Source organism: Echinops telfairi, unplaced genomic scaffold, assembly GCF_000313985.2.
Source record: "Echinops telfairi isolate 266 unplaced genomic scaffold, ASM31398v2 ScPeMD7_7417;HRSCAF=8455, whole genome shotgun sequence".
NCBI lineage: Eukaryota > Metazoa > Chordata > Mammalia > Afrosoricida > Tenrecidae > Echinops > Echinops telfairi.
Window position 1 is genome coordinate 5589375 of NW_022111317.1, and position 10792 is coordinate 5600166.

Sequence of the window (10792 nt, forward strand, 5' to 3'; positions counted from 1 at the left end):
GGAAACAAACCAGAAAAAGTAATCCAATAACTAACAAAGGGGGGAAGAAATAAAGAGAAAAATGAAAGAACACCGTCAACAAAATTAAAGAGGGAGGAAAAGAACAGAGTAGAAAGAAAACTAAGGGGAAAGGAGGGGATTTAAAGAAAGGAGAAGCTTTGAGTCCGACAAGGAGCCACAGGGCGGGGACAGGGCAGGTATCTGCTCCTGGATGAAATCCCTTCAGGTCTAGAAGGTGTCTGGGTCCTGATCCAGAAGGAGCTCTTTGAGGCCCAGAGGGCATCTTAGGGCAGGGCAGCTGATTACAGAGGAATTCCTGTCCCCCCAGGGATGCCTGGGTCAGGGTACTTTTCTGATACTGCCAGTCTACTGGTCTAAGGGGGCAGCGTTCAGGAGCCTCCAGAGGTGGGGGTGGTGTGCCCCCAGCACTTGATCCACAAGAGCCTACCTTGGGCCTCAGGTATAGCAAGGTGTTGTGCAGGGAAGGTTCACACCAGTCTCTGAGTGGCTTAGGGTTGGGGGCTGGCCACGTTTCTGGTCACTAGGAAGGTATGGGGAACCAAGGGAGAATCACTGCTTTCTGGTGGCCAGCCACTGGTGTTAGAAGACCTGTTCTGGGCAAACAGAGCACAGCATGTTTAGCCAAAATAAACAAGGGGGCACACCCCCAAAACGGACGCCACCCAAGCTATGTGTTTAAGTTTTCTTTTTACAGAACAGCCTTGTCACCTTCCAAGTCCTCTCCATTACACTGAATACATTTGTCAAATCTGCGACTCCATTTCTTGAAAACATTTTTCAAACTCGTCTCTTTGGATGGCTGACAGCACCTCCCTCTTTTTTTCCTTCACTTCTTCTAAGTCATCAAATTGCTATCCTTTCATGTCCCTCTGCATTTGAGGAAACAAAAAGACATCGCACAGAGCGAGTTCAGGTGAGTAAGGTACATTGGGCAAGAGAGGCATGCTGTGTATTGCCCAAAACTGGCACACTGAGATGGCTGCGTGAGCAGGTGCATGGTTGTGGTGGCAAAACCAGTTCCCCCTCAGCCACAAATCAGGTTGTCTTTGTCACACACTGTTATGCTGTCTTTTCAGAACCTCTAAGTAGAAAGCTTGATTAACAGTTTGACCTAATGGAACAAGCTCCAAATGCACTATGATTCGACATTTTCATCCATTCAGGAAGTTGAGGGACCTCCAGAATGAGGCTTGTCATCAATCAACATTTCACATTTTTTGAAATGAGAAAACACTGTACACTTGAGTTTTTCCCATAGTGCTGTCCTTGTGATCGGTCTTCAACATCACAACAGTTTCTGCAGCACTTTTCTCCCAAGCAGGAAATAAAATTTCACAGCCAAACACTGTGCTCTTAAAGCCCCAAGAACGAGGTTTGAGTGAAACTGTTTTTATGAAAAAATTCACTGTGACCAGAGAGAACCTTCCAGGAGATGCCAGTGGGTGCACTAACTCAGAGAGATTTGCTCAATGCTTGCCTAGAGGAAAAATGTGTACTAAGAAAGCTCCACTCCACGCAGTGCAATTCTGGGGTTTTTGGGGTACCTCCTCGTACACAACAAAACACACCCTTTTCACATGCATAGCTCATTAACAATGGGCTTCGTGTCACCACTCACGATGTCTGTCCCTAGAGTTTGACTCCATTAACTGATGCTCCTTGTCTGCTTTTGTCTCGTCTTTGCGCCTGTGTTCTGAGATCATTTTATTGGGGGCTCTTACAGCTCCTGTAACAATCCATTCATCAACTGGATCGAGCATATATTGCCATCGCTATTCTACAACATTTACTTTCCATTTGAGCCCTTGGTATCAGCTCCTCTTTCCCCCGGAGTTTGTCTTTCAGAGACTGTAAGCCCCCTGAAGCCAGAGGTATTTGGCCATTGCATTCCCTGGTGGTTCTGGCTGGTGGTGGATACATTCCGTTGGATGAATAAATGATCGAGTGACTGGAAGGAGGAAAATTCATGGATCTCAAAGGAAGGAAGAAGAGGCAGGGGCAAGTCTGAGAGGAGGGAGCGGGGGTAAGTGCATTGAATCCCTGGCACCCGGCAAGCAGGTTCATGAGGGCACACTGTCATTTGGCTCACCACTGAGTTCCTGGCACCCAGCCCCAGCCCATAATCAAACAAACACCAGCCTTGCCATCAAGTTGACTCTTGAGTCATGGTGGCCTGTGTGCTTTAGAACAGAACTGACCTCCACAGATTTCTTGGGGGTGGGGTGGGGGGCTTGTAATCTTTATGGAAGCAGGTCATCAGACCTGCCTTAAAGCACCTCTGGGTGGGGTGAACCACTACCGTCTTGGTTAGCTGTGGGACATAAAAAGACTTTGCCCCAGCTTTGTCTCCCCCAAAGATATACCAAACATTAGAGGCTGATTGCCAGCACATGGTGGGAGGTCAGATGCTTAGAGATATTCTCCCTGTAGGCATCTGACCCACTATAGGTGGGGCTCACACCTTACTGATAATGGTTTCCATGGAGAGCCAGAGAAGTGGTCAAACCTGCTCAGTGACATCCACAGTTAGGGTGCCATCCTGAATCTAGGATCCGCCCATCTTGTCACATGTGTGCCCCCAATCCCTGCCCTTCCTATTGCCTATATACCTCTAGATCGTCCCCCTCCCATTACTGTATTACCTATAGTGCAACCCCTTCCTGTGACGGAGGTCAGAGGTCATTTACCTGTAATCAGTGGGTCCCCGAAGATATATAAGCCTTGGTGAGTAATAAAGAGCGCTCTCTCCCCCGTCCTTGCTCCCCTGTCCCCTCTCTCCCTTTGTCCTCCTTCACTTCCCACTTTCCTTGTCTCTCTCCTGCTCCCCCTCCTGCCCTGGACCACCAAGAGGAGCTGAGGCGAGCATGCTACCATGAAATGTGTCTGACTCCATTATTTCAATCTCTCTTCTCTCTTATTTTCTATGACTTTACTATCATCTTTACTTATTATCGCTGTACAATTGTGCCTACCGGGTCCATGATGAATTGTTAGGGGCTGGCTCCCCTGACTGCAGTTGAACCTTAACTGTTGACACCTTCCAGACGAGGCCTCCGGGAATGTGTTCCTCGGTGGCGCAGTGATTACGCGCTCAGCTGCGAACTGAAAGGCTGTTGGTTCAAACCTACATATAGACACAACGCCTGCGGCTTTGCTATCTATTCCCATGAAACTTACTACAGCAAAGATGTCATTCCTACCAGCTTTCAACTCGGCAAGGCTTTACGGGGACAGGTTTTCTCTAACCCACGTGGCGTCAGCAGGGCAGTTCAAGGAGGGCTGGACTATCCACTCCCAAGGTGACTCACCTGTAAGGTTAGCAAATGGGTGCTGACCATTGTTGACCGGAGCCGTGATCTCGCTCTCTGTGGGCCTCCTCACAGCATGGTGGCTGGGTGCCAAGACAGAGCAAAGGGTACAGCCAGACCTGGCAGAGCCTCACTTGCTCTGTGTCCCGTAGATTCAAAGCTACTCCTAAGTCAAGCTCCAAGTCAAAGAGGGAGAAATAGACCCCATCTCCCTGTCCGGGGTGTGATCATGAACTTGTGGCCTTCTATAACGCACAAAGTAACCAGAGAAGTGCACGGCCCTGCTGCTTAGATGAAATCAAACAACCGATCCTTCAGTGGACCAATTGGTGGCATACTTGCCCTGCTTTGAATATGATAGTTAAGAATTCTTTTTCATCCCTTTTGCTCCCATGGAGTAACAAATACTTCTGGTCTCCTTCCACTGACCCTCCCTCTCTCCGCCAAGGGCAGGGGCGTCGCTCCAGGGTTACTAGAAGCAACGGAGCATGCTCTGTACAGCCTTGTCCTCTCGAGATCTGCCTGGCCCACCCACGTGCATTCTTCTCTGCCTTCTATCTGGACCAAAGGTCCAGAGGAGGAGAAACTTGTCGACCACGGTGGATTCGTCTGTGCAGCTCCGGAGGGATCCACGCAGATTGCGAGAGGCATTTTTCCCAACCACGTCGTAGGTAACGAAAGAAACATTAGATCCCCTAGCCTTGGTGTTTATTTTCCAGCCCGCTCTGAATGTGAGCACGGAGGCCTGAGTGTTAAACTGTGAGCCCTCCCCAAACCCCAGCTTGAAGCCTATCACATAGTTGATATTTAATACAAATGCGCTGAATGTGAAATAAAAGAACATTGACATGAATTCGGACTAGACAGGCCTTTGGGCCATGTTGTAGTCATGCCCTCCGTCACTCAGTAGGAGCTTGTGGAGAACTATGTTTCCTGTGACCAGATCACTACCTTGCAATTCTTTGCTGGGTGCATCTCTCCACCCTGAGACGGAAGCTCCATGAGGTCTGTGCTGTGCCTTGTCCACCAGTGTCCCCAGGCCCGGCCATGGACCTGCACACAGTGCTCAGTACACATTTACTGTTGGAAGGAATGAGCTCCCGGGCTAAAAGGAAGTCCCAAAGCGGTCTATCTAGACAGACAGGCAGATCGGTGCTTACATGGGGTCATTGCCCCACAATGACACAGTTTTTTTGTTAGGGGGGTGGGGATGGTGGCTCCTGGGAAAACCAGAGATGGGCCAATAGACAGGGAGGATCTGGAAGTATTTTTCCAACACAATGAAAGGTAGGTTCTCTGTTCCTGAAGGAAGAATGAAGACCCAGAAGTGATTAAGGGCAACCACATCCAGATGTCCAGGGACTAGCTCCACCCAGATGGTCCCCACCCTCCCAATTACACCCATGTGGACACACACAGACACTTATTTCGAGACCTGCTCTCAGTCAGCCATGGTAGGCCTTCTACACAATTCTGCTATCCCATTGATCACACCTGAGTGTAGATTTTTGAAGCCAGCTTTCTCCCCGGCTAGACTGTGAACTTCTGAGGGTTGTGTATTGTCATCTCTGTGTTCCCAGGGTGGCCAGCACGGCCTCAGAGTAAGAGAAACAACCTTGAATAAACGGGTGAAAATCCCACAGAGTCTGGACAGAGAACGTCCAAGAGACACTGGCTGGCAGCCCGGTAACGTGGGCCCAGAAGCCAGAAATCTTTCTTAAGTGTAATCTTTCACAGTTACGTTTTGTGTTCTTTTAAGTGTGAACAGGGTAAACCAAGCAGAATCAACCATGAGCCAGATGTTACTGAAGGGTTAGTCTCAGAAACCCAGAGAAAGGTAAAACCAAATCTCTGTCTTCCTTATTGCTGTTACAGCAGCAAGTCAGAAATCCCTTCAGGTTTTGCCCATGATGTAGCCAGATGAACGTCCATATACTCTCGGTTGTTTTTGTTTTTATTTTCCAGTCATTGTTTTGGGGGCTCACACAGCTCTTATCACAATCCCTCCATCCATTGTGTCAAGCACATTTGAACATTTATTGCCATAATTTTTAGAACATTTTCTCTCACGGGGAGGGTAGAGGGAGAGTGGGTGGGAAAGAGGAAACCGATTACAGGGAACTATATGTGACCTCCTCCCTGGGGGACAGACAACCGAAAAGTGGGTGAAGGGAGATGTCGGACAGGGCAAGATATGACAAAATAACAAAACGAAAGTTTGTAAGCCAACCACTTCATGCTTTTATCCCCCCGATTTGGGTATCCAATTTCTATACAGCCCACTGACATCAACCCAGTGCTCTCTGGAGACGATCATATTGTTTGACGTGAAGAGTCTTCATTCCAGTTGGAACCTTGTGAGTCTGCATCCATAAGCAAAGTCACATCAGGGCAGGCCATCCAAAGTCAGCAGCCGTATGCACCAGTTCACTGGCTCAAAAATCTCCATCTGGTCGGGTTCTGGTCACCTCAACGTGGGCTGCCTCACTCAGCCTCCACAGGGTGCCCATTGGTCACCTTGCCTTTAGACCATGGCCCCATCACAACTTCTCAACAAGCCTTGTGCTAGGTCATGAACTTCAGACCAGTCAACCTGCTCTCATCTTCTCTAGCTCCTGTAAACCAGGTCCAAGGGTGTCAGTGGTCAACCACAATCCATATCTTTATTGCTGCATTTTTCCCACTTCCATTCAACAAGAGGATCCAGGTAGTCACCTAGCAAGCATTTCAGCCTGCCACAGGCTTCCTTAAGAGAGGCGTTTTCTTCATGGTTCCAGACCCCACCCCCCTTCTGACAAAAACCACTAGAGTTCAAACTTCAAAGAGTTCCTTTTTCCTTCTATCTGTCAATCTTGCCCTTAAGCAGATCTCTTGGAATGCAAATATCCTGAGTTCTCCAAGGCCCTGGGTGCGGCTTATCTTCTCAGAGCCTTCTTTCCAGGCATGTCCTAAACCCATCTAAAGATCAAATCAATGGTTCAAGGCAAGTGGGTTTACAGGCTAATTCCACGCTTCCCCAAATCATTTCTATACATCCTTATACCTACAATAATAAGCAGAAGAAGTCAGTATAAACAAAGTAGAATCAGATACTAAACTCAATTCTTAAGACAGTCAAGTTCAATGCTTATTTAGCTTATCTTAATCCTTATCAAAACTATTCTATTGATACAAAAATATGGGATTAGGCCTCTTGAGAGTATTAAACCAGAGCCAAGCTTTCTGTGAGCCATTTTGACCTTCTGACAGCCATTTTCCTTAAGCAGTATGGTTTCTGAGAAATTTAAATGGTGATTTCTACCTGAGCTCAAAATATACATTTATCACATTCATTTTCGCCATGTCAAACAGGATTAACCAAAGACTACAACCAAACCAAATAATTAAAACCTTAACTTCCCATATTCTTTCTAGAAAACAACCCAGTAAACTCCGTGGACATATCTGACTCCTGGTCAGCCAAAGAAGAAACCCTGCCATGAGGGAGAGGTCAAACAAACATCTACTCTCCATCGTTTTGATTTGTTTCTCTAGTGCCCACTCCTGGTACCATAATGTGACAGTCTGGGTAGACTGGAGAAACAAATCCATAGAAACTCATATATGCGTAAGAATCTTTTAAATAAAGTGTAATTGTACATTAAAAATGCATCCCAATCCAGTCCAGTCCATAAGCCCGATATTAGCCCATGTCCAATACCAATCTATAAAGTCCTCTTCAGACTCATGAAACACATGCAATGACGCCAAATGCAGACGATCCAAGCCAGTGGGTGGGAAGTCTTGTAGATCGAGTGGCGTTGTAAGCATCTCCGCAGCTGGCAGGGTCTCCACGTGGTTTCTCCTGGTCCAAGGTTCTGGCTGCATCAGGGTAGGTCGATGTGGCTTCTTCTCAGGGATGTCTCCCAGGGAGTGAGCAGAGAGAGAGAGAGAATTGTCTCCTGCCTCCAAGGAGGAAAAACAGGAATTCCCAGGAGAAGGCCATGCCCACACAGAGGCCTAATTAGTTATATCTTGATTGACAAGCCAGACTTCACCCCTTCACTCCTAATCCTCTCAAATTAACACCAGATTATGTAACTACCACACTCCCCCATCCTCCCTCCCTCATGAACCCTTGAAAATTTATAAATTATTTTTTTCATGTCTTACACTGACCGATGTCTTCCTTCACCACTTTTCTGTTGTCCATCCCTCAGGGAGGAGGTTATATGTAGATCATTGTGATCCCCCTTCCCACCCCCACCCCACCCCCCACCTTCCCTTTCCCCTCCTGGTATGGCTACTCTCAATTTTGGTCCTGAGGAATTTATCTGTCCTGGATTCCCTTTGTTTCCAGCTCTTATCTGTACCTGTGTACATGCTCTGGTCTAGCCGGATTGGTGAGGTAGAATTGGGATCATGATAGTGGGGGGAGGAAGCATTAAAGAACTAGAGGAAAGTTGTATGTTTCATCGGTGTTATATTGCACCCTGACTGGCTCATCTCTTCCTTGTGACCTTTTTTTTGTTTTGTTTATTTAATCGTTTTATTAGGGGCTCATACAACTCTTATCACAATCCATACATACATCAATTGTGTAAAGCAAGTGCATTTTTACATTCATTGCCCTCATCATTCTCAAAACATTTCCTCTCCACTTAAGCCCCCGGCATTAGGTCCTCATTTTTCCCCTCCCTCCCCGCTCTCCCTCCCTCATAAGCCCTTTATAATTTATAAATTATTTTGTCATATCTTTCCCTGTCTGACGTCTCCCTTTACCCACTTTTCTGTTGTCTGTCCCCCAGGGAGGAGGTCACACACAGTTCCTTGTAATCGGTTCCCGCCTTGTGACCCTTCTGTAAGGGGATGTCCAACTGTCTACAGATGGGATTTGGGTCTCCAGTCTGCACTCCCCCTCATTCACATCAATATGGTTTTTTATTCTGGTCCCATGGACACCTCCTGATCACACAGGCTGGTGTGTTTCTTTCATGTGGACTTTGTTGCTTCTCAGCTAGATGGCTGCTTGTTTATTTTCCATCTTTTTAGATCCTAAACACTTTATCTTTTGATAGTCAGGCACCATCTACTTTCTTCACCACATTTGCTTATGCACCCATTTTGTCTTCAGTGATCATGTCAGGAAGGTGAGCATCACAGAATGTCAGGTTATTAGAACAAAGTGTTCTTGTGTTGAGGGAGTACTTGAATAGAGGCCAATGTCTGTCTGCTACCTTGATTCTTAACAAGTACATAGATCTATTTGCCTATCGTTATATAGAAATGTATTTACATATGTACTTGCCTATATTTAGACCTCTATAAATGCCCTTTGCCTCCTAGTTCTTTCTCTTATTTCTTCTTACTTTCCTCTTGACCCACTATCACGTTCAGCCTTCATTTGGGTTTCAATAATTCCACGGTTGGTTTGTTTTTTGAGTTGTTTTATTTGTTTAAAACACACACACAACTATAGATTCAGGAAAAGAGCTCAAAGAATTTTCCCATGACATTTGCCTCTAATAAAAGTCAAATGATTTTAAAAGGCGTTCTTTATTTGTAATATCGTCACATCCCTTTGAAAAAGGTAGCCTTACATGGAATACCACCCAAACCCATCTCAGTCAATGCTTCCTGCAAAGCTCATCAACCAGAGACCATGAAAAGTATTGTTTTCCCATGGAGAGATGCTTCTCAAGTAGGGGTACCCAGAGTACCCTCACTGAGACTGTGACCTGTCTCCTGTGACCACCCCCCACGCCTCAGTCCCTTGATTCTGTTTGACTTTCTCCCCTTATCATCATCCAACATACTTGACAGTCCACTGATATTGCATACAATTTTATGATCCCTCACACCTACTAGGATGAATGCTCTACAAGAATAGAGATCTTCTTTTGATTGTGGACCCATCCGAAGTTCCTCCAACAGGAGCCACCTTATAAATATTTATAGAAGAGTTGAACGAGTGAATTAACGACCAGTTGGGATGTGGGGTGGACGGAGAGGGAGACAGTGGACATGATGCCCACAAGTTTCTGGAGCTCGGGTGGAGGCAGACAACTCAGGGCACTGGATTGTTTAGAAGCAAGAGGGAAGCCAGTGGAGACCAGACATGGGAGTCAACAGTGTGGGGGAGCTGAACGGCAGCAGGTATTCAACCAGCAGGCATTCAACCTCTCCGTGAGAGGAGACTGAAGCCAGAGGGTCTAAGTGGACACCAGTGGTTACATAAAAGTCTAGCTAGAAGAAAGGGGAGGATGAGCAGGCAGATGGTAAAGAGAAAAGGCAAGGGCACAGGGGGTTACAGGCGCTAGAGGAGGAGGCTTTCAAGGATGAGAAGTCAGGGCAGGCAAGGACTGGCAGTTGACCAATGGACTGACTTACTGGGAAAACAGCAGTGGCCTTATTGAGGGGAAGGGGACCAATACAGGGGCTGTAAGGCCATGCCAGGTGAAGGGGGCTGTGCCCAACAGTAGGGCACCTCCAGTCAAAACAACCTCGGGCAGGTCGTGTGTAGTTTCCAAACCGCAGTTGCTCCACGTACAAGGTATAAGGGATTGGCACCATCTAGCCAACTTGGACTTTGCTGATTGGTCGGTTACAGGAAATGAGGGGAGGGGGAAACCCCACAGCATGAAGTGAGCGCCACCCTGTTGAAGGACGGGCCGCCTGAGTTGGCTGCGACCCAGACACACGCTGAAAGAGCCCGCATCCCAAACTACTGGGAGCGGTGGTGCTGGCCCAGCGACAAACAATACGAGCCCAAACCCATGATCACAGAGTTGATCCCGGCACACAGCAACCCTACAGAACACAGCAGAAGTGCCTCACAGGGTGGACAGGGCTATAACCTTTACAGGCGCAGCCTGACTCATCATTTGGGCTGAGCGGCTGGTGGTGAGGTCAAACCACCGACTTCGGCACTCGACCATCGCTGCCACCGGAGCTTTCGGAACACAGCAAAGCTGTAGACACGGGGAGAAAAGTCAATCCCTTCACAGTGAGCCGGGATTAAAGGTCGGTCTCCTCCGGCTGCCCCGGCCACCCCTGGCTGTGCCCTCCCTTGCCAGGCGCAGCAAACATTCCCATTCCCCGAGGCTGAACCACCACCACCCGCCCAGGACAGGTGCTCGCCCCAGTCCCAGGCAGCTACCGGCGCACCTCGTCCTAGGCAACGCGGGCTGTCTCTCCTAGCAACCACTCACCTGCTTTTCTCTTCCTATTGGCCCGCAAATGTCCTTCCTTCTCCTGATTGGTCCGCGTCACTCTATTGCGACCAATCAATAGCAGCCACGGGGACCCAACTCATTCCCACACAATTTGGAGGGGGATCCCCATTTCTTGCTTTCCGCACCCAATCCACTTGGAGAGTGCCTTGTTCATCAAGCTGTCAGGGATGCCTTTAACCAGGAGGGGGCTCCATGACACCCTCTTCCCTTGGACACGGAGAGTCTGTCTGTGCCACCCCCCCACCCCCC

The 10792-nt window shown here is 47.9% G+C and overlaps 1 long non-coding RNA gene across 1 annotated transcript; it reads right to left on the reverse strand.

Moving 5' to 3' along the window:
• Positions 1-8738: 8738 nt before the first annotated feature.
• On the reverse strand, positions 8739-10783 carry LOC123522497. Its single transcript, XR_006680753.1, has 2 exons — positions 10520-10783; positions 8739-10279 (listed from the first exon to the last, which is right to left on the reverse strand). It is a non-coding gene; the product is annotated as an uncharacterized LOC123522497 (long non-coding RNA).
• Positions 10784-10792: the final 9 nt, after the last annotated feature.